Source organism: Nicotiana tabacum, unplaced genomic scaffold, assembly GCF_000715075.1.
Source record: "Nicotiana tabacum cultivar K326 unplaced genomic scaffold, ASM71507v2 Un00143, whole genome shotgun sequence".
Classification (NCBI taxonomy): domain Eukaryota; kingdom Viridiplantae; phylum Streptophyta; class Magnoliopsida; order Solanales; family Solanaceae; genus Nicotiana; species Nicotiana tabacum.
The window spans coordinates 84,308-108,857 of record NW_027438381.1 but is presented as its reverse complement, the minus strand read 5'-3'; positions in this window follow the sequence as shown (position 1 = coordinate 108,857).

Genomic DNA, 24,550 nt, shown 5'->3' with positions numbered 1-24,550 from the left:
TCTGAATCCGATTAATTCATGGATTCTTGTCATGATTCACTTACCTTTTATGGATTATCTCATTGTTCTTTACAAGATTATGGTATTACATAGTACTTGCCCCATATTTGGCAAGCACCAATCTTCCGAATCAAGAGAAATCAGACTCACTCCTCAAGATTCAGACAATTTTTTGTCTATATACACTCGTGGCAAGATTATAAGGGTCTTATTTACCAAGATTCTTCGGCAATCTGAGATTCTGGGCAGAACTAGGGTTCGCCTGATTTTTCTCCTAATTTGGTTCTAAATCGATTCTGCATGCTTTTCTTTCCTTATTTGTGTTTGATTGATTATATTTCTTTTTTTGTTTGTTCAATTTCCATTACTATATAAACCCATCCCCTAACTCCCCCAGGAGATGGAGAAAAATCGCAAAAGAAAACTACTACTGCTCTCTTATTCTTTCTTGTCCTATACTATTCTGAGGCTCAATCTTTTGGCTGGCTGAAAGCCAAGGCCACCATAATTCAATTCTTGAACCTTTCTCAGTGTGAGCACAACCCGGGGTTCGTTCGAAACCCTTCGGAACTCTGACGCACTGAGATTCTTGGGTTCTACTACTCGTTTTGCTATTGACATTGAAGTGTTGCTGAAATTACTCCCCTTGTTTACTTGTTCGTCTGTAACTTGTAATGTAGCTACGACTCTTGCAATTTCATTTTTTGTTTCCTCTCGTTTAAATTCCTGGTTTGCATATCTATGTCTCTGAGAATTTTTATGAACCAATATGCCATTATATGCTTTGAAACTCTTCTTGAGGCTCTATACCTTCTAGTAGCCTAACTTGCATATTTGTTGCCTTGATTCTGCCTTCTTAAGCCTACTTGCTAATGTATGTGCTCGAATGCTCATTACTGTTGCCTATTCTGAGTGTGGTTCCTTGCCTTGTTCTGTACTCTTGTTATGATTCAAGTCATGCCCAGAACCTGTTCTAAGTCTTGAGTCATTCATGGGTGACTTGATACTTTTCTAAGAATTAACTCCTGATCATGTTATTAGTCCAGGCATGCTTTCACTGCTACTTGTGAACTAATGCTCGTTCCCTGCCTTGTCCTGTACCTTTGTGATGAATCCATGCATATGCTTCAGACCTTGTTAAGTCATTCTTCTCCAACCTGCTAAGTTTTGATGTTGTACTGATTAGCTAGGGCCTGCTTTCATGTCATTTAAGCTCTAATGTATGCTTTGACTTATGCAATCCTATTTGAGACCTTAGGGAAAACCTCATGTCTAGCCTCTTCCCTCATATGTGATTAAGCCTAGTGCAGGCTAGTCCTGTTAACCTATATTTGACATATCCTTGCCCATTGTGAGGTAAAACTTCGTGTATGATTGATAATGTTAAAGTCTCCATGCCCAGTTGACTGGATTATTACAGACTATGTTCATTAGCCTGTTTTTTATCATATTTGCACTAGACCCTCATGCTAGAAATCTTACTTGTTTCCGTCTGTGATTCTGCAAGATTCCTCTGTCAAGATTATGTTTAAGTTAACCTTAGATCATATTATATCCTGAAACTCTATTTGGGGTTGTCTGTTGGTTTGTGATGTTCCATCTTGTCTTCTGAACTTCTAGCATCTTATGTATATAACTCTGTGTGATCTCATCTACCTGCTCTGGTTTAAACTACTGTTTAGTTGCAGTCCTAAGAATTAAGTGTGTGGACTTCGAGTTGTTTGATTAATTTATGAACAACTTGTTACTTATGTGGTGAAGTCTGGCATTGCTGGGTAAGTTGATTCCCCCTTTCAGACTTGGTATGGGTTTGGGTTCGATTCATGTAGCTGATACACTCTAATGTCCTGGGGTGTACCTATACTTGGGTTTACTATTTTTTGTGTGAAGAATGTGATCACTGAAGACCTTGAGGTTGTTGGGTTATTCCTCTTTGGGCCTGCTCTGATTATTGGGCCTGTACTCATTCAGCTTGTAATATTCGAACACGTACTCTTCATTTTAGGACTGTAATGATTTGTAAACAAATAATTGGGGCGTTAGTGGAACTGGAGAATGGGTGTGCTTTATTATTACATAAGGGGTAGAGAACATGCTTATAGGGTCTACGTGCTTTATTTGCTACTTTGTATAACTTGCTCTACTTCTGCACGCTACTAGAAATCATGTCTATAAGAATCGCACACACCTCACCTAATTTGTCTAATACTCCCACACTATCTCAAACCTGTTAGTAATTGCTATACTTGATTTCCATATTATTACTATGCGTTTAGACAGCATGCCTATAGGATGTATAACACATGCTTTGTCAACCAAGAAACCATGCTTATAGGACTTCAAATAATCAATTGGTCTATTGCTTCTATTACTTTTAGGGTACTGTCCATCTAGATATCATGACTATAGGACCCTAATCTTTTAATCAACTACTTTTGTTGTTTTCATTACACTGCCCTGCCTAGATGACATGGCTATAGGAGTAAAGTGTTGTAAAATCAATTTCAGTTATCAACTACTAGAAATCCTGCATATAGGATGTCGTCACCTGCCTAAGAAGTATGTCTATAAAATCAGCACTGGTAATTCGGAATTCTGAGATCGTTTCATTGTCTTATTGCGCAAACAATTAGAAATCATGCCTATAGTACTTGCAACGCCTTTAATCTGCAAGTTTGTTAGTTTAAAGTTGCGATGCTGCCTATCCAACGCTGGAAATCAGAATCACATAGAAACTATGCCTATAGGACTCAATAGCTCTAATGCGTTTGAAATTGTCTACTGCCTAATTGCCCGCGTGCTTTAATTGTACTCATGTGTAGTCCTATATGTTTTTGAATGTGCGCTAGTTTTATCATTTTGAGCATCCTAAGTGAAGTCTAGAACCACCCAAATAGAGGTCCAAAGCCTCCTGGAACATAGGTATGGGATGGGTAGTGCACGCATAGGGTACGACTTAGAATTGAATTAGAACGCCTTTAGGTAAACAACTTTAACATAGTAATCGGGTAGCAGGAGATGATAGTCTGTGCCTGCTGAATAATATGAGCAACCCCTATCTCAAAGGAGTTGCGAAGTATTATTTATGTTGCACGGGGTGATCCTTTAAGCTAAAAAACTTAGGACCCCCCTTCTTTTCTTTATGTATTTGTTATTTACACTTAGTCATTTAACATAGATCAATGTAATTGTATCTTTGTAATCATTAAGATTTGTGCTGATTCTCACGTGTTCTAATAAGACTCTTCGGCTTCTAAATTTCCCTTTATTTATTTGATCACCTAGCCTAATTACGTAATCCACATAATTTAAAGTTCGGTCGGGACCCACAGTTTTGGACCTCGAAGAGTGCCTAACACCTTCTCTTTGAGGTAATTTGAGCCCTTACCCGATCTTTGATGACATAGACTAGTCAAACAGAGTTATTTGCAAATAGGTGCCCTAACGCACCTATTTTAATAGGTGGCGACTCTTCTCTTTTAATACCCATTTAAGAGAGTTTTCACACGTCGAAACCCACTTTCCCGAGAAAACGGTGCGCGACAGCATGGCGACTCTGCTGGGGATATACTTAGGCTTTTCCCATAATGAACTTGACTTATGTGGATTACTTTCTTTGTCTTAAAATGCTATTACATGCACATCCCTTCCCTTATTCTCCTTTATTTGCTATGACATGTATGATCTCTCTCCATCTCCTTCATCTTGTCTAAGACTGCTATATTATGATTCTCCCATCCATATTTCCCTACCTGCTTCATTACGTTCTCGCACATTTTCATGTCTAAGACTGACTTCTCTCTTTTGTCTTTCTTTTCTTTTCTCCTCATGTTCATTTTACTATTCTATTTACTGCTTTTACGTACTTTTATCATGCAAATACTTGGCAACGTGTTATTATTTTTGCATAAAGCATGCTCCGCATCATACTCCACTCGTGCCAATTATCAACATAGTGGCGCTTGATGAGTGTCTGCGCTTTCTTGAAATCACCCTTTTAAATCGGAAAGGCTTATTTGCGGTAGACTAGTCGATCAGCGGTGCAGTCGACGGTCCCGTGCCTTTTGTCACGACCCAATTTTCCCTCTGTTGGGTATCGTAATGGCACCTAGTCTTAAGGACTAGGTAAGCCAAACAATAATTAAAACAAAAACATTATTTAAATAGAATCTCATAAAAATTCTCAAAACCGGTGGTACAAGACATAAGCTCTACAGAGTGTTTGCTAGAAAACTTCTAAATACAATTGTCCAGAATTAAGGATAAACAGTGCAAAACGGAAACTGGAAGGTGACTCCGAAGCCTGCGAACGCAGCAGCAGATTTACCTTGAGTCTCCACAGCAACAGTCCACACAGCTAGCTAACGAACAAGTACATGGATCTGCAAAAACAAATGTGCAGGAGAGTAGCATGAGCACACCACAGCGTTGCCCAGTAAGTATCAAGACTAACCTCGGTGGAGTAGTGACGAGGAACAGTCAAGACACCCACTGGTCTAATAAACTGGACAGATATAAGCACATGAATAACAGAAGTATGATGTATACATAAAGACTATGCAATATGGCTCACAATACAGTAATGGCATTAAAGCAAGAAAACAACAAGTATCAACGGAATATCATGGAAATGACACAGACAAAGTAAATGGAACACAACCTAAATCCGGAATCACGAATACAGCAAGGACAAGTAATAACTCAGTAATTACAACCGCTTTTACATCAGGTTTTAGTCAACAACTCCATGAGGTACCAAACCTCGGACAATTCACAACTCATGGGTCTCAATACCTGAACCCTAACACTTGGCATCCTATGCCCTCATAACACCTCATGACCACACTGACGACTCATGTGCCAATAGAGCCATTCTCACATAGAAGACAAGTAAACAAGGGTGAGCATCTATGCTCAACAATATCAAGAACACTTCTTATCCGATAAGAGTGCTTAACTACGTGTATGCTTGTGCAAGTGTCCTACCATAGTCCATATCAGCAAATAAGCATAAGGAAAAAGAACGGACAACACATAGAATATTTTCTCACAGCTTTCACAAGATAAAGCTCACACAGGTATGTATACCACTTCACAAATATCAACAACAAGAATGCCCCCAGGCCACAAATCATCACAAATCAATCCCTGACACAGCCCATCTTGTCTCGCCACGTATGCAATAGTAACATAAATGCTTGCCTTGTCTCGCCACACGTGCATAATAATATTCTCATCTTGTCTCGCGACATGCGCAACCCACACACACACACATATATATATATATCCCACCTTGTCATGCCGCATGTTCAAATATCAATAGTAACAACAGCACGGCAGAAACTGCGTGCAACCCCATAACAACAACCGCACGGCAGAAACCTTGTGCATCACAATAATAACAACTGCACGGCAGAAACCTCGTGCATCACCGCAACAAATACAACAACAACAATGGCAATAATACAAAGTACGACAAGTAAATCAACTCAAGAACTTTTACATCACAGGAAAATGTGGGACCAAATCACAAGGAACAACCACAGTAAAGAATGATAGGCGTAAAGAGAACAACTCAACAAAGGGAAACTAAGGTGTATCAACGATCCCACAATATACATTTCAACAACAGGGAAACTAATACGAGTCAAATAATTCCAAATAAAACAAGTCGACTAAGATATAGGATATCTAAAACTTCTTTTAAGGTTGAGGAATTTCTAAGGATTTTCAACAATTTAATTAAGGATAAGCAGCGGAAAGATAATCATAACCTCAATTTCATACTGAACAAATTATAAGATGATACAATAATAATTTCAAATAAGGATAAGCAGTTATGAAAAGATAGCATGACAATAAGGGAGGTAAAATCTTCAGTTAAGTCAAATAAGAGTCAAATAGGCAATAAGAGCGAATCCTGAAAGCAATAAATTTTAATTAAAGCATGTAGAGGCGAAACTAGTAATTAGGAAATTAATCATATCAAGAACAACTTCATACTCAGTGAATATAAGGACCTATGGATCCTAGAAGGCCAACTTTCCACAAATAAGTCCGTGCACACACTCGTCACCTCTTGCACACGGACTACAATCAACATAGAAAACTCAAATCCTAAGGGGGAAATCCCCAACACAAGGTTAGGTAAGATACTTACCTCGAACCAAGCTCAAACAGTCCATAAGAATGCCCTTTCCTCAATTATCCGACTCCGAATGGTCCAAATCTAACCAAACACAATTGCATATCATGAATACAATGATAATAGACTCATCTAATTAATGAAATCAATATTTTAACAAAAATTCTGAAATTTTCCCTAAAAAGTCGACCCGGGCCCACGTCTTAGAATCGGGTAAAAATTACAAAATATGAACACCCATTCACTCACGAGTCCAACCATATAAGAAATACTCAAATCCGACTGCAAATTCCCTTTCAAAACTCGAAATCTTTATTGAAGAAGTTCTTCCAATTTTTCCCAATTACAACCCCAAAAATCCGAAACTAAATGGAGAAAACAACTATAGATTAATGCAATACAACCAAAAACGAGTTAGGAATCATTACCCCAAAGCTTCCTCTGAAAATCCCTTGAAAAATCGCCAAATTTCGAGCTCTCAAGTCCAAAAATGAAGAATGAAACCAAACCCTTGAATTTCTCTTTTCTGCCCAGGCGTGACCGCACCTGCGCATAATTAGCCACATCTACGCGACTGCAGGTGCGCACGTCCAAACCGCACCTGCGCTTTCCTCTCGCTTCTGTATGCCAAAATCCACTTCTGCGGAGCCGCTGATGCGCACAATTTCTCTGCCCATGCAGAGACTGTCAAGTCCAGCACTTCTCGCACATGCGCCTCAATCTTCGCATCTGCGGGCATCACAGATGAGGAATTTCACTCGCACCGGCGACCCCTGGCACTCCTCCACTTTTCCGCTTCTGCGCTTGCGTCTCCGTACGTGCGAGCTGGTGCGAAAATACCAGAAGCCTGAAGACTTAGCAGTAACACAAATCAAACTTTTAGTCTGTTAAGCACCCGAAACTCACCCGAGGCCCCCGAGACCTCAACCAAACATACCAACCTATCCTAAAACACCATACGAACTTAGTCGAGCCCTCAAATCACATCAACTAACGTTGAAACTATGCATCGCACCATGAATTAAACTTATAAATTTCAAATTTTTGAACTTCTAAAACCCATGCCGAAACCTATCAAATCAACCCAGAATGACATCAAATTTTGCAGGCAAGTCCCAAATAACATAACGGAGTTGTTCCAACTCTCGGAATCGCATTCTGACCCCGATATCAAAAAGTCCACTTCCGGTCCAAATCTCCAAAAATTCGACTTTCACCATTTCAAGCCTAAATCAGCTACAGACCTCGAATTTACAGTTCGGACACTCTCCTAAGTCCAAAATACCCAACGGAGCTAATGGAATCGACGGAACTCCATTTCAGAGTCGTCTTCACATAGTTCCGACTACGGTCAAAATCCTAAGACTTAAGATTCCGTTTTAGGGACTAAGTGTCCCAAATCACTCCGAAACAACCGGTAACCGAATTCAACCATGCACACAAGTCAATACACATAATATGAAGCTGCTCAGGGCCTTCTGCCGCCGAACGAGACTTAAATTCTCAAAACGACCGGCTGGGTCGTTACATTCTTCCCCTCTTAAACAAACGTTCATCCTCGAACGTGCTAAGAATCGCCTCGAAGTCTTGAAATCACTTAAAGTACATACCCAACACACACCCGTGGGTGACCCCACATCACCACAAATCCGCATAAGCCTGACGACACTATCTCAACTATAATTTATCCTTTCTGCTAACACCGATAAGCTTTAGAGTCAAAATAATTCTCACCTTTCATTTATCTTCAAAAGACCCGATTCTAAATCCATAACCGGTATCAGTCTCAACCAGCTATAACAACTCATGCCTACATCCACAAGGTACGACCAGTCAACAAGACACACTGCATATAGGCCCATATCCATTAGCAACCCGTTTCAAACCTCCACAACGCAGACAATGATGCAAGAAACACGAAGACCTCATAACTATACACCCGAATCAATAAGTCACCACTAACACCACCGGGCACACACACCGCAAGCCAAAACTCAAGAAGCACATAACGAAATTGACTAAATATGTAAAGAGAAACACATAAGATAAATATCAAACAAGCCCGACAGGAACAACTTCCTAACAATACCCTGCTACGAATCAATTCAAAAGGAAAAATCAAAGTACATGAACAAATCATGAGGATCTCATCCTGATATCACCCTCCACCGTGGCACGCAGCCCGGCTCAAACATATCAAATCACATGGAGTTGCGAGGGTCTCACCCTCAACTATGAATCACAAGTCGAATACACATCATACCAATGGAAATCTTCCACTAACTCAATTCTGCCAAAAAAGCAATCTCAACACTTGCTAAACTCTCACCCCGGTAGAGTATCAAATCACAAATTATAACCAATTTACTCAGGAATCACATCAAACCTGCCATAGTGGACAACATGAATTCACTTCTAGTCTCGTAAATATTGAATAGAAACAAACGATAGACACGGGCTACCACTCATGGAGTCTCCCAACAGGGGTAAACACCTAAACATAATACTAAGTCATAAACTCACCCATAGGTGGGACAACAAGTAGGGGAACTCGCCCCGATAAGCAGGACCGAATAAAAATACGAATGGTGCCTCTCTGTAACAAATCAAAAGCATACTTGTATGACATCATCTGGCGCAGTGGCCTCTAGCCTACTATGCAAAACACATCAACGGGTCGGGCCTTCCCCTCTTGGGCGCCCTCTACTCGCCTGAATACTCTACTGTGACACACATGTCCGGAGGCTAGGACAATCTCTCACCCTGTGGAAGGTATCTTCACACTCGAAGCAACCTCTCTGTTGACGTGGCTGTGGGAACTGTGTAGTACGGGTACTCTGAAACCCATGAGCAACTGAAACACTGTGCGAAGCCTGAAGTACAAACTGAACTGGCTGACCCAATAAACCTCTATCATGTCGTACCCTGCCTCCAAAATAAGGACCAGTAGATCTCTCCGGTCTACGAGGCCTCCTTACCTCCCTGTCCTCTCTCTCCTGATCTCGCATGTACTCTCTCTCATGGCCTCACCTATCTTCTCTCTCTTGGTCCCACATGCCCTCTACTAGGCGGGCGATCCCTACCACCTGCTGAAACAAATCATCTGACTCTAACTCATGAGCCATGTTGAACCGAATATCATGTCTGAGTCCCTCAATGAATCTACGGACACGCTCTCTAACTGTGGCGACCAAAGCAGGTGCATGCCTGGACAAATCACTTAATCTCACGGCATACTCTGACACTGACATAGTACTCTGGCGCAGCTGTTCAAACTCCGCGCGCCATATATCTCGAAGGGACTGAGGTACAAACTCTCTGAGGAACATCTCTGAAAACCGAACTTATGTAAGTGAAGCTAACTCGGCCGGGCTACCCAACATATGCCCGCCACCACTGGTACGCTGCTCCCTTGAGCTGGAATGTAGTAAAAGCAACCCCGCTCGTCTCCACAATACCCATAGTACGGAGAATGCGGTGACACTCCTACAGAAAACCATGTGCACTCTCTGAAGTCAAACCACTAAATGTAGGAGGGTCATATTTCTTGAACCTTGCAAGTCTAAGCTGCTCTTCCTCAGGTGCTGCTACTCTGACCACGGGCTGAACTGGGACTACAGGATGTGTCGCCATGACACCTGGAACCTGACCAATATTAACTCGCTGCTCTTGGGTGTGGGCGGCGGGAGTCTGGGTTCCTTCCCCGATCTGTGAAGTAGCTGGTGCAACCGGAATCAACCCCGCCTGAGCCAATGTACCAAACATGCTCAGGAACTGTGCTAAGGTCTCTTGAAGTCCGGGGGTACTAACAGGCGCCTACGGTACTTGATCCCTAACTGGAACTACTGGCGGCTTCTCAGCTGCTGCTCTAGTAGATGCTCTGGCTGCGACACTTACTCCTCGTCGGCATCTGCCTCTGCCTCTAGTGATACTTGCTCCAGGAGCAGTGTCGTCTATAACTGTAGCTCGTGTCCTCACCATCTATGAGAGAATGGAATGATAAAAGCTCAAACTCCAAGATCAACAAGCTCGCACGATAGGAATGAAAGATGTGAGATTATCCTAAAAGTTTCGTAGCCTCTCGATGATAAGTACAGACGTCTCTGTACCGATCCGCAAGACTCTACCAAACTCGCTTCTAACCCGTAGCACCTATGAACCTAGAGCTTTGATACCAATTTTTCACGACCCAATTTTCCCTCCGTTGGGTATCGTGATGGCACCTAGTCTTAGGGACTAGGTAAGCCTAACAATAATTAAAACAACAATATTATTTAAATAGAATCTCTTAAAAATTCCCAAAACCGGTGGTACAAGTCATAAGCTCTACAGAGTGTTTGCTAGAAAACTTCTAAATACAATTGTCCAGAAGTAAGGATAAACAGTGCAAAACAAAAACTGGAAGGTGACTCTGAAGCCCGCGAACGCAGCAGCAGGTTTACCTTGAGTCTCCACAACAACAGTCCACACAGCTAGCTAACGAACAAGTGCCTGGATCTGCACAAAAAAATGTGCAGAAGAGTAACATGAACACACCACAGCGGTGCCCAGTAAGTATCAAGACTAACCTCGGTGGAGTAGTGACGAGGAACAGTCAAGACACCTACTGGTCTAATAAACTGAACAGATATAAGCACATGAATAATAGAAGTATGATGTATACATAAAGACTATGCAATATGGCTCACAATACAGTAATGGCATTAAAGCTAGAAAACAACAAGTATCAGCGGAATATCATAGAAATGACGCAGACAAAGTAAATGGAACACAACCTAAATCCGGAATCACGAATACAGCAAGGACAAGTGATAACTCTGTAATTACAACCGCTTTTACATCAGGTTTTAGTCAACAACTCCACGAGGTACCGAACCTTGGACAATTCACAACTCCCGGGTCTCAATACCTGAACCCTAACACTTGGCATCCTATGCCCTCATAACACCTCATGACCACACTGATGACTCGCGTGCTAATAGAGCCATTCTCACATAGAAGACAAGTAAACAAGGGTGAGCATCTATGCTCAACAATATCAAGAACACTTCTTATCTGATAAGAGTGCTTAACTATGTGTATGCTTGTTCAAGTGCCCTACCATAGTCCATATCAGCGAATAAGAATAAGGAAAACGAACGGACAACACGTAGAATATTTTCTCACAACTTTCACAAGATAAAGCTCACACAGGTATGTATACTATTTCACAAATATCAACAACAAGAATTCCTCCATGCCACAAATCATCACAAATCAATCCCTGACACAGCCCACCTTGTCTCGCCACGTGTGCAATAGTAACATAAATGCCCGCCTTGTCTCGCCACACTTGCATAATTATGTTCCCACCTTGGCTCGCCACATGCGCAACCCATACATATATATATCCCACCTTGTCACGCCGTATGTGCAAATATCAATAGTAACAATAGCATGGTAGAAACCGCGTGCAACCCCATAACAACAACCGCACGGTAGAAACCTCGTGCATCACAATAATAACAACCGCACGGCAGAAACCTCGTGCATCACCACAACAAATACAACAACAACAATGGCAATAATACAAAGTACGACAAGTAAATCAACTCAAGAACTTTTACAACACAGGAAAATGTGGGACCAAATCACAAGGAACAACCACAGTAAAGAATGATAGGCGTAAAGAGAATAACTCAACAAAAGGGAAACTAAGGTGTATCAACGATCCCACAATATACATTTCAACAACATGGAAACTAACAAGAGTCAAATAATTCCAAATAAAACAAGTCGACTAAGATATAGGATATCTAAAACTTCTTTTAAGGTTGAGGAATTTCTAAGGATTTTCAACAATTTAATTAAGGATAAGCAGCGAAAAGATAATCATAACCTGAATTTCAGACTGGACAAATTATAAGATGATACAATAATAATTTCAAATAAGGATAAGCAGTTATGAAAAGATAGCATGACAATATGGGAGGTAAAATCTTCAGTTAAGTCAAATAGGCAATAAGAGCGAATCCTGAAAGCAATAAATTTTAATTAAAGCATGTAGAGGCAAAACTAGTAATTAGGAACTTAATCATATCAAGAACAACTTCAGACTCAGTGAATATAAGGACCTAAGGATCCTAAAAGGCCAACTTTCCACAAATAAGTCCATGCACGCACTCGTCACCTCGTGCACACGGGCTACAATCAACATAGAAGACTCAAATCCTAAGGGGAAAATCCCCCACACAAGGTTAGGCAAGATACTTACCTCGAACCAAGCTCAAACAGTCCATAAGAATGCCCCTTCCTCAATTATCCGACTCTGAATGGTCAAAATCTAACCAAATACATTTGCATATCAAGAATACAATGATAATAGACTCATCTAATTAATGTAATCAATATTTTAACAAAACTTCCGAAATTTGCCCTAAAAAGTCGACCCGGGCCCATGTCTCGGAATCGGGTAAAAATCACAAAATATGAACACCCATTCACTCACGAGTCCAACCATATAAGAAATACTCAAATCCGACCACAAATTCCCTTTCAAAACTCGAAATCTTTATTGAAGATGTTCTTCCAATTTTTCCCAATTTCAACCCCAAAAATTTGAAACTAAATGGAGAAAACAACTATAGATTAATGCAATACAACCAAAAACGATTTAGGAATCATTACCCCAAAGCTTCCTCTGAACATCCCTTGAAAAATCACCAAATTTCGAGCTCTCAAGTGCAAAAACGAAGAATGAAACCATAACCTCGAATTTCTCTTTTCTGCCCAGGCGTGACCGCACCTGCGCATAATTAGCCGCATATGCGCGACCGCAGGTGTGCACGTCCAAACCGCACCTGCGCTTTCCTCTCACCTCTGCGCCCCAAAATCCGCTTCTGCGGAGCCGCTGATGCGCACAATTTCTCCGCACCTGTGGAGACTGTCAAGTCCAGCACTCCTCGCACCTGTGACCCCTGGCACTCCTCCACTTTTCCACTTATGCGCTTGCCTCTCCGCACATGCGCTCTTGCACCTGCGGTCTCTTCCCCGCAGGTTCGAAAATACCAGAAGCTTGAAGACTTAGCAGTAACACAAATCAAACTTTTAGTCTGTTAAGCACCGGAAACTCACCCGTGGCCCCCGGGATCTTAACCAAACAAACCAACTAATCCTAAAACACCATACGAACTTAGTCGAGCCCTCAAATCACATCAACTAACGTTGAAACTACGCATCGCACCATGAATCAAACTTATAAATTTCAAATCTTTCAACTTCTAAAACCTATGTCGAAACATATCAAATCAACCCTGAATGATGTCAAATTTTGCAGGCAAATCCCAAATAACATAACGAAGTTGTTCCAACTCTCGGAATTGCAAGTCAATACACATAATATGAAGCTGCTCAGGGCCTTATGCTACCGAACGAGACTTAAATTCTCAAAACGACTGGCCGGGTCGTTACACCTTTCCCTCTCAAGTTGTCCACTTGGGAATACCAGTCTAGACACTTCTAGAAACCCTACTCCAATTTGAAATGTACATGCATCATGCTAAACCTAGTACAGGTTGAAGCGTTGTTAATGTAACAACCCGCTAATATGAGCCTTGTCCAAAGTCCGACGGGATTTCCACAGTCCCAATGGACACTATCATATTATGTGCATTACTTTGAGAAAATATGCCAACGTGTTTATCATTATTGCGTATGTAGTCAAATCTGGAGGGGGAAAGGGCTAACCTTTGTTTGTTTGCAGAAAATGAAGCACGAAATCCCCAGGTTCGGTATGGTCCAGAATATCCCGCCTTTGCTACTTGACTGGTAGAAAGACCTTGCGCTTTGTGACAAGAATTATGTAAGGAGAGTACTTGGTGACCTGCCAACTTTGTTGAATACTCAACCAAATAGGGAGCTGATTGAGGCCACCACTATGTTTTGGGACGAGAAAAGAGTTGTTTTCCGATTTGGCAATATAGAAATGAATCCTCTCCTAGAAGAAATAGGAGGTTTCGCCAAGTTGCCATGGGATGGTCCAGGATTACTGGTACCAGAGAATCGTACACCCCGTGGTTTTATGAAAATGTTGGGTTTTAAGAAGAATGACGAAATGCTCTGTCTAAAGAAATTATACATCCCTTTTGAGTTTCTCTACGAGTGATATGGGCATAGCAAGTCATATCGTCTTCACCATGATGAACTAGCCATTACTTCTTTAGGATGGGTGCACCACCGAGTTTATGTGTTCATTGTCTGCTTCTTAGGGTTGTTGATAATTCCAATGAAAGGAGGAAGGATCCATACTCGCTTAGTCTTGATCGCCAGGACCTTAATGGATGGAATTGAAGGACAAACTTATGCTATCATCCCAAAGATCTTAGCTAAAATGTACCATGCTCTAGATCGGTGCAAGCAGGGATTCGGACACTTTGAGGGCTGTAATCTATTGCTACAAGTCTGGCTGCTGGAACACTTTCAGATGGGGTATCGTCAACAACTTCTACGAAGGCCACTAAATGACTACATAGCCAACCATCACCCAAAGAAAATGACATTTGTTCCAGACAGGTTTGCAAAGCCTGGAAATGCTGAAAGTTGGGTGCGTTTCTTCAGCAATCTGACAGACGAGCAGGTGCATTGGATGTTCGAATGGTTTCCTAGTAATGAGTTCATCATCAGATCGAAGGGGACTACTCACTTGGTGCTGATTGGGCTATGAGGTATCCACCCTTACGCTCCTATAAGGGTAATGAGACAAGCTGGAAGAAAACAAGTCATACCTCGGGTTTACAATATGGTCCAGTACAAGGCAAATTTCAAGGGAGATGTCATTCCGTTCAAGTTCGAAGCGCAACACATGTGGAACTAAAAGATCACTGTGGAAGAGGAAACTATTGAGCCAGATAGGTATCATGACGGTCATATATGCTACTATCTGTCATGGCTAGAAGACGACGTAGCGGGGGACATCAAGCCGGGAGTCAATCTGAAGGATAGGGTCATAGATAAAGTGGCTGAGGCACAGGTTAAGTACAAGAGGCTACGCAAAAGGGTGTTCGAGTCTGATGCTAAACATCTGGTGCAACACAAAGTAAACATGGAAGCAATAAGGGAATGGAAAGAAATTGCCACTAAGTCAACAGAAAGATTGGAATGCCTGGAACAAGGATTTATGGATCTATAAGGGAAGATGAGAAAGAGACTCTCGGATTGTCAATGCATGGACGACGATGAAGGAGGAAATCTGGCAAAAGCTTACTTACTGTTGGATATGCGCGATCTGGGAAATCTGATTGATGGGGTCAAAAGAGCCAAGCATGGAGAAGGTCCTTCATGGACCCAGTAGATTAGGAGATGATGTCCTTTACTGCTTTCTAGCTTAGATTGGATTTCGATGTAATAAGGCTAAGTACCATTAGTAACTTTATTATATTATTGTTGATTTAGTGAAAGTTTGTTTTGGCTCATTTTCGCATTAATGAAATGAAGCAAATGTTGGCACCAATTTTCTCCAAGTCTATGTGTCGCTTAGGCCTACCTCAGGCACAATGGGGTGCCCAAATTAGGACGTGAATTATTACATGACTTTGCGAAACATGTTTAAATATTGCGAACACTCTTTTATTTCACCTAACTGACTTGGTTATCTTTTACTTTTTTTCTTTCTTTTTGATTACTCCCGTTCCCAAAGGTTGGTTCGTGCATACTGGCATCATCAGCATACCACACTAGCTCCAGAGGCCCTCCACATCCTCCTCCACCGAGCGACCAGAAAAGCAAAAGCAAGGGTAAAGGGAAAATGGATGATTTAAGTGGTATCCGGAAAAACAACGCTGTTGTGGCGGAAAATGTTGAAACTTTAGGGGAAGAATGAGTTGGTCTTATGTTTGGAGCAGAAAATCTTGGAACTACAGGGCGAGCTTGAGCGGGTCCAAAATTTGGCAAACCTCTCCCTTACTCTCAATGTTCCCGACATCAAACAGCAAAACCCGACTACCCAGAACCAAACACCACCACAAAATGCACAAAATCATAATCCACCGCCCATAATTCCAAATCCTCCCGCACAACACCAGTATCATAATACCGCACCTCCCCAGAACCTTAACCCACCACCAGTGCAAACCCCTCAATAACATCACCAACATCCAGCTCAATACCCGCAAACCATCACTTATCACACTCTCCAAAATGCACCACAACCTACTCTCGATCCCCAAAACTCGACCAACGGCCACCCGTATACCCAAGTTTCAGGAACTCATCAAAGCAATCCGATATATGTGGAAACCTTACCCCATACCCTATAGAAAACCCTATACATACCTAAACCAACTGAGAAGGACCTGCTCATTAGAACATGGAAGAGGAAGTCAAGAAGCTCACAGGGAGAGTCCAGAATGTTGAAGGTAGGAAAGGCATTGAAGGTCTAAACTATGAGTACATGTGTATTCTGCCGGATGTGGAATTGTTGGAGGGTTACAAACCTCCCAAGTTCGAAATGTTCGATGGTACTGGTGATCTGAAGGTGCATCTGAGAACATACTGCAACAAGCTTGTAAGAGTGGGTAAAAATGAACAAATCCATATGAAACTGTTCATGCGAAGCCTTACCGGAAATGCTTTGTCTTGGTATATCAATCAAAACCCAAAGAAGTGGGTTAATTGGGTGAGTATGGCATCAGATTTCATGGATAGGTTCAGGTTCAACACAGAAATGCGCCAGACATTTTCTACATTCAAAACCTCAAGAAGAAGCCGACAGAAACCTTCTGCGAGTATGCTACTCGTTGGAGATCAAAGGCCGCAAAGGTAAGGCAAGCACTCGAAGAAGAACAAATGAACAAGTTCTTTGTTAGAGCACAAGATCTGCAATATTATGAACTATTGATGGTCATCAAAAATCACAAGTTCTCAGACATCATCAAGTTAGGGGAAAGAATAGAAGAAGGAATCAAGAGCGGGATGGTAACTAATTTTGAGCCGCTGCAAGCCAAAAATAAAGCCTTGCAATCAAGAGGTATCTCAAATAAGAAAGAACTGAGTGTCGTGATGGTAGCCCAGGCCCTAAGTCTCCCCTCACATACCAAACACCTCCACTCACATATCAACCTTCACTACCAAAATACCAATACCCTGCCACCACCTACCATACCGACAACACTCAACATGCATATTACCATTCACCTCCACTCGCCCGCCATAACTACCCGAAGCCACGTCCAAATTTTGACCGCAGACCACCTAGACAATACACCCCAATTGCTGAACCCATAGCCCAACTGTATGAGAGACTGAAGGCTGCTGGTTACGTCACCCTTATTCCTGTTATTGTTGTGGAAAATCCCTCCCAATGGATCAACGCCCAACAAAATATGTGCTTATCATTCAGGCATGAAGGGTCATACCATTGAGGAGTGTCGCACGTTGAAATACAAGATTCATACACTGATCGACACTAAGGTTATACAAGCAAAGGAAGTTGCACCAAATATTTGCAATAACCCTCTCTCGGATCACATAGGTGAGGGAGTGGACGTGATAGAAACTGATGAGGAGTGGGATCAGGAAAGGTCCATTGGACGTATTCGAGAGGGAGATGCTCCTAAAACATCTCTGGTCACCCTCACGCCAGTTTTGGTACAAATCCAAGCCCCATTTGAAGTTGAGGTAGCTACACCCTTCACTGTAATGGTAGCTCCCACACCATCTTACAAGTTTGATGCCATCCCTTGGGATTATGTTGCAGAAGCAAGGAGAAAGGGATGACTAGGACTGGCAAAATTTACACACTTGAGAATCTGGGAGGAACGAGCAAGGAAGCTGCACCTAAGCCGCCTGTTGCTGAGACTGGCACGGACGATCTCTGGAGGAAGATACAAGCAAGGGAGTACTCTGTTGTTGAGCACCTGAACAAGACTCCTGCTCAGATATCCATCTTATCACTGTTGCAAAACTCAGACGCGCACAAGAATGCTTTGATAAAGGTGATACGTGAAGCTTATGTACCCGCCAACATCACTAGTGGAGAGATGGCTAACATGGTCGGACTGGTACTGGAGAGCCACAAAATCACTTTCCATGAAGATGAGTTACCACCAGAAGGACTGAGTCACAACAAGGCGTTGCACATCACAGTGCAATTCGAGGATAAGTTCATCACCAGGGTCTTGATAGATGGAGGTTCGAGTCTGAACATATGCCCACTGACCACTCTAAAGAGATTGGGTAAAGGCATGCGCGAGATACGAATGGGAAGCATGAATGTGAAGGCATTCGATGGATCTCAGAGAGCCACTATCGGAGAAATCAACCTCGATCTACAGATGGGTCCAACTTGGTTTGATGTGAAGTTCCAGGTGCTAGATATATCTGCTACTTACAATCTATTGTTGGGACGGCCATGAATACATGCAGCCGGGGCAGTGGCTTCAACTCTGCACCAGGCTGTGAAGTTCGAGTGGAATCATCAGGAGGTGATCATTCATGGAGATGGAAGCAACCCCATCTACACCAATCAGACCACTTCAGTCATCGAGAACAGGAGAAAGTTGGGTAGAGAAACATATCACCACATTGAACGAGTGGACGCAATTGAAAAGGATCGATGGTGGAGCAAGAAGATAGAAAGTATATTATTGTGGACAGGATATGAACCAAGCAAGGGTCTTGGTAAAAAGCTTCATGGGATCACCAAACCCGTACAACCACAGTATCATGGCACGACCTTTGGACTCGGATATGAATATACATGGCAAGAATATCAGGATTGGACACCACCGTGGCGTGCCCCTTATTATCTGCTGGAACAACCTGTACCACCTTTGCACCAGACATTCCATCAGGCTGACATGATGTGGGGATCTGAGGAAGATGAGGTTTTGGCTGGCATGAGGAAGTTGTTTCTAGATGAAGAAGACATGGGCTGCAGTGCAATTGTTGAGGAGGAGGAGGAGGACCTTACTATTCAGATAATGGAAGAGGGAGCTGCACTCAAAAACTGGACCGCTGCACCGTCTTGGGCTCGCCGAGTTCCTAGGTAGCCTGGCAAATTAGCATGAATTATTTTCAAATAGTTTTGAGCATTTAATATATTTTCAGTATTTTGTTTTGAAATAATTACTCGAGACATCGAGTCATATTTGTTGACATTTAAAGTTTTAATGCATTACTGCTTTCCATATTTATTATTATATTTCTACATTCTTTTTAGCATAATTATTACATATCCCGATGAGCTTACAACTGTGATATGTAATGAGACAATACATCATAAGGATAGTGATTCGGAAGATCTGGAAGATGATATAATACTTGAGGAAATTGTCAAAGAAGTAGAGAACTTTGAAAACAAACTGAAGTCTAATTTGGAAGAAACTGAGGCCGTTAACTTAGGGGATTCTGAAACAGTCAAGGAAACTCGTATAAGCACTCATCTATCACAGTCAGAGAAAGAAGGGTATATCAGGTTCCTAAAGGAGTATGAGGATATCTTTGCATGGTGCTATGATGATATGACTTATTTGAGCACATCCATAGTAGCTCATAAGATACCCATCAATCCCATGTGTCCACCGGTAAAGCAGAAGCTCAGAAAGTTCAAGTCAGATATGAGTTTGGAGATAAAAGAGGAGGTCACCAAGAAAATCAAAGCCAAGGTTCTCCGAGTGGTCGAATACCCAACATGGTTAGCCAACATTGTGCTAGTTCCAAAGAAGGATGGGAAGGTTAGAGTATGTGTCGATTACCGAGATCTGAACAAAGCAAGTCCTAAGGATGATTTCCCGCTGCCTAACATACACATACTGATTGACAACTGCGCCAAGCATGAACTCCAATCCTTTGTGGATTGCTTCACAAGATACCACTAGATTTGGATGGATGCCAAAAAGACCGTTTTTATCACACCAAGGGGAATATATTGCTATAAAATGATGTCGTTCGATTTGAAGAATGCTGGGGCCACCTACATGAGGGCCATGACGACTATCTTCCATGACATGATACACAAGGAAATAGAGGTGTACGTGGATGATGTTATCATCAAATCTAAAAGGAGTTTGGATCACATAGAAGACCTTAAGAGATTTTTTTATTTGCTTCGAAAATACAACTTGAAGTTGAACCCTGCAAAATGTGCCTATGGAGTCCCTGCTGGAAAGTTGTTAGGCTTCATCGTGAGTCACCGAGGTATCGAGTTAGACCCGTTAAAAATCAAAGCTATCCAGGACTTGCCACCGCCAAAGAACAAAAAAGATGTGACGAGTTTTCTAGGGCACCTCAATTATATCAGCCATTTTATAGCACAATCAATGGTGATATGTGCACCAATCTTCATAATGCTGAGGAAAGATGCTGCAACAAGATGGACTGAAGAATGCCAGAATGCCTTCGACAAAATAAAAAAGTATTTATCCAAACCCGTGTTGGTCCAGCCAGAACCAGGGAAACCCTTGCTGCTTTATCTGTCTGTGTTGGATGGGGCCTTTGGTTGTGTTCTAGGACAACATGATGAAACTAGGAGGAAGGAGAAGGCGATATATTACCTGAGAAAGAAGCTCACGCCTTACGAAGCTCGGTATTCTTTATTGGAACGCACCTACTGTACTCTGACATGGACAGCCCAGAAGTTGAGACATTATTTCTGTGCGTACACTACATATCTCATATCAATGATAATCACAAGGGAGTCAAGAACACTTATCCCAAGTTGTGTGGAAAACTTCCTCTCCAAAGTCTCCCAAACCGAGCTCCAAAATGTCCAAAATGAGAAAAATCTCGGAAACCCTCATTTTTAACACTGCCCAGGCATTTCCGCACCTGCGGTGCTTGGGCTCGCACTTGCGTATCCGCTTTTGCGTAAATATTGCGCGCCTACGGACACGGCCAGCCTTCCAAATCCTTGCATCTGCGGTGCCCTTCTCGCATCTACGGGCTCGCAGATGCGTATTACCCTTCGCACCTGCATTCGCCCAAGCCAGCCCCAATTCCGCATCTGCGCCAACCACACCGCATCTGCGGCCAAGATCCTCGCAGGTGCGATCACACCAGATGCTACAATTCCAACATTTTCCTTAAGTTCGAATTTGATCCGTTAACCATCCGAAACTCATCCGAGGCCCCCGGAACCTCAACCAAATACACCAACAAGTCGTAAAACATACCACAGACCTACTCGAGGCCTCAAATCACATCAAACAACATCAAAACGACGAATCATACCCCAATTCAAAATCTATGAACTTTGAAACTTCAACTTCCACAACAGATGCCGAAACCTATCAAATTACGCCCGATTGACCTCAAATTTTGCGCACAAGTCACATTTCACATTACGGACCTATCCCAATTTTCAGAATCGGATTTCGACCCCGATATCAAAAAGTCAACCTCTCGGTCAAACTTCCCAAAATTTTAACTTTCGCCATTTCAAGCCTAATTCCACTACGGACCTCCAAATAACTTTCCTGACACATTCATAAGTCCAAAATCACCATACGGAGCTATTGGAATACTCAGAATTTGAATCCGAGGTCGTTTACACATAGATCAACATCCGGTCGACTTTTCCAACTTAAGCTTTCCATTTAAGAGACTAAGTGTCTCATTTCAATCTAAATTCTCTCCGAACCCGAACTAACTAACCCGATAAGTCATACAACAGCTATAAAGCACAAATGGAGCAGTAAATGGGGGAACGGGGCTGAAATGCTCAAAATGACCGGCTGAATCGTTACATTTTCCCCCACTTAAACATACGTTCGTCCTAGAACGTGCCAAGAGCTGTTTCCAAGCCATCAAATCACTATACCATATTACCATGCTCGTACTCGGGGGTGATCCCACGTCACCCTATTCCACATAGGCCTGACAGCACAATACAACAGATAATCTTTAATTTAACCTTAGCCCGAAAACCTTGGAATTCAATTCCCAATTTTCAGGATTTCTTTTCAAGACACGAATCTTACATTTACACACTGTATGAGTCTGAACACGCTGCATCGAGCCATAACCATAACCACGGATATAATCACTTAACATATTACACAACTCGCATGCTCGTAGAATCATTCCTGATCACAGTAACTACTCCAAACCAACCAAGTACTAGTATTAAACCCCATATTGAACCAAACTTCATCCCAAAACCTTCGTACACTATTGATAGTAAAAGAAACACGCAGAATCTTGTAACCCCTTATCAAATAAATAAGTCCATAATCACTTTCTAAGCCGACATTCAATATTATCCTCCCAAATATACCGTTTCAAACCTGATAGTACCTATTCTAGGTCTAATGACCATATATTATTAAGCACAACTATCCCACAAACATGCCACACCAATATAACTCAGAGCCACAAACCGTGCCATCACTACGCCAATACACAATAATTCAAATGTACTCAGTCATGGAAAATGACTCAAATGAGAGAATTGCCCCACAAGATTAACAAGTACTGCCACAACGAAATGCTGAAAATACATCACACACCGTAGAACCATTACACGATTCTAACACAAGGTTCATACCTTAACATATCTCCGCTGCAACGCGTGACCCCATCCAAACGCTGGTCCATATTATATACCTCGAGCCACCCTGCTCAAAATCAATAACCACGGAGAGTCAAATGACACAATGCCATTACAAAACCTGAGAGAACATAGACAATATGCAATCAATCATGCAATACCCAAATACTCATCTCGCTCAAATTCAGCCATAAGGCCCCCAATAGAACCGTACCATGTGTGCATATAACCAATGTATCACAACACCTCGTAGCATAGAAGAGTAACTCATAGATCATTCAGAACATGAATAAGTCCAATGCCAACCGAACGGCATATCCCTCAACAATAGCAGTGTGGAGCCAACTAATCCGACTCGGTGTAGAATACACATCCTAATTGGGCTTACCAATGAACCCCCAAATCAACTCTGGTTACCCACAAATAGATAAACAACCATCCGAAAATCCACAAAGACCGAGTCATAATACATACTATTATCTAGCTAGCTTCGGCCATGATTTCACAGTCCACAACCATGAAATAATCTGTTCTTGACAACTCCTGGTCTCCAAATCCATAGAACACACGAATCACCATTTTTGATCCCAACTCCACCGCCAGAATGTCTAACACATCTCTCATACACAATCATCCCATAAGGAATACTTCTAAAATTCTTCCATGTCACATAGCTAAATTTGAATATCAGCAGTCGATCAACCAGGAGAATGTCGCAACACCTATGAAATATCCATAATTCAAAACATAGTGCGCCTTCTAAAATGTACACTCTACTCACGCAATACCAAATAGTTATAAAATTTATCTAGACATCGAAAATCGTCCATGCCATCTAAAAATTTATGACCTCCCCTTCAAAACTGAACCATGACCTTGTACACGCAAACCTTACTCCCACACCACATACCGCATCTATCATGCCATCATATGAAAAATTCGAAAACCTCATAATCATTCTGAGTCACAAGTAAAATACATATCTGATCAACCAGAAGCCTTCCATTTGATCCCATCTGGTAGAAAATCACAATACTCAACATGCTCCTCAGGCCGGTAGGAAATATCCATCTCAAACCGTGGTAGAAATCCTCGAGAATGCCTTGGGATCCATTTGCACATAATCAAGCCATCAGAACTGAATCTCTCTAACTCAACCAAGCCACGCAGGTCGCCAAACCCAAGAGTATTGCCACAAGGCACCTGTAGAAAACCCCCACATCATAAGCACCCCAAGAACCAATCATATCCATTACCATACTGATCCAACCTACCACCAAGCTGACCTATTTCTCCGAGTCCCTTCTGAATTTATCTTCAAATTGATACTTCTCCTTGCTAAAACACCACGATCTTTAACCACAACTCACCCCACAAACCCTAGCATAGAACCACAATGCCCTACGGCCCTTAAGCAACTGTATTCTTCTTAAGCACCTCCACAAATACCACAACTATAACACTCACTCTAAAAATACCTTATGTGAATTTAAAATTGTTCTTCTTACCTGTGAATTTAAAATTGTTCTTCTTACCTTCCTTATACTAAAATATAGAATCCATAGTCATACAGAATTTCCGTAAGTCCAGGCACTATCAAATGCAAATATCAGATTTTATCCATACACAAGTCCGGAGGAATTCTCAATTACTATATGTAAACCTCGGACCTATTGGAACTTTCTCGAGAGTCACCCACTTTGCTCAATCCAAATTACACCGCCCAAATGGGCCAAAAGACACGTGCCCCATTAGCACAACAACACTCAAAGAAGTAACTCTACTTTAATGCCGCCTATCAAATTCATACTCCGTACGCCTTACATCATTCACAAATAATAACTCACTCATCCCACGATTTTCATATACTCATAAAGTGCAAT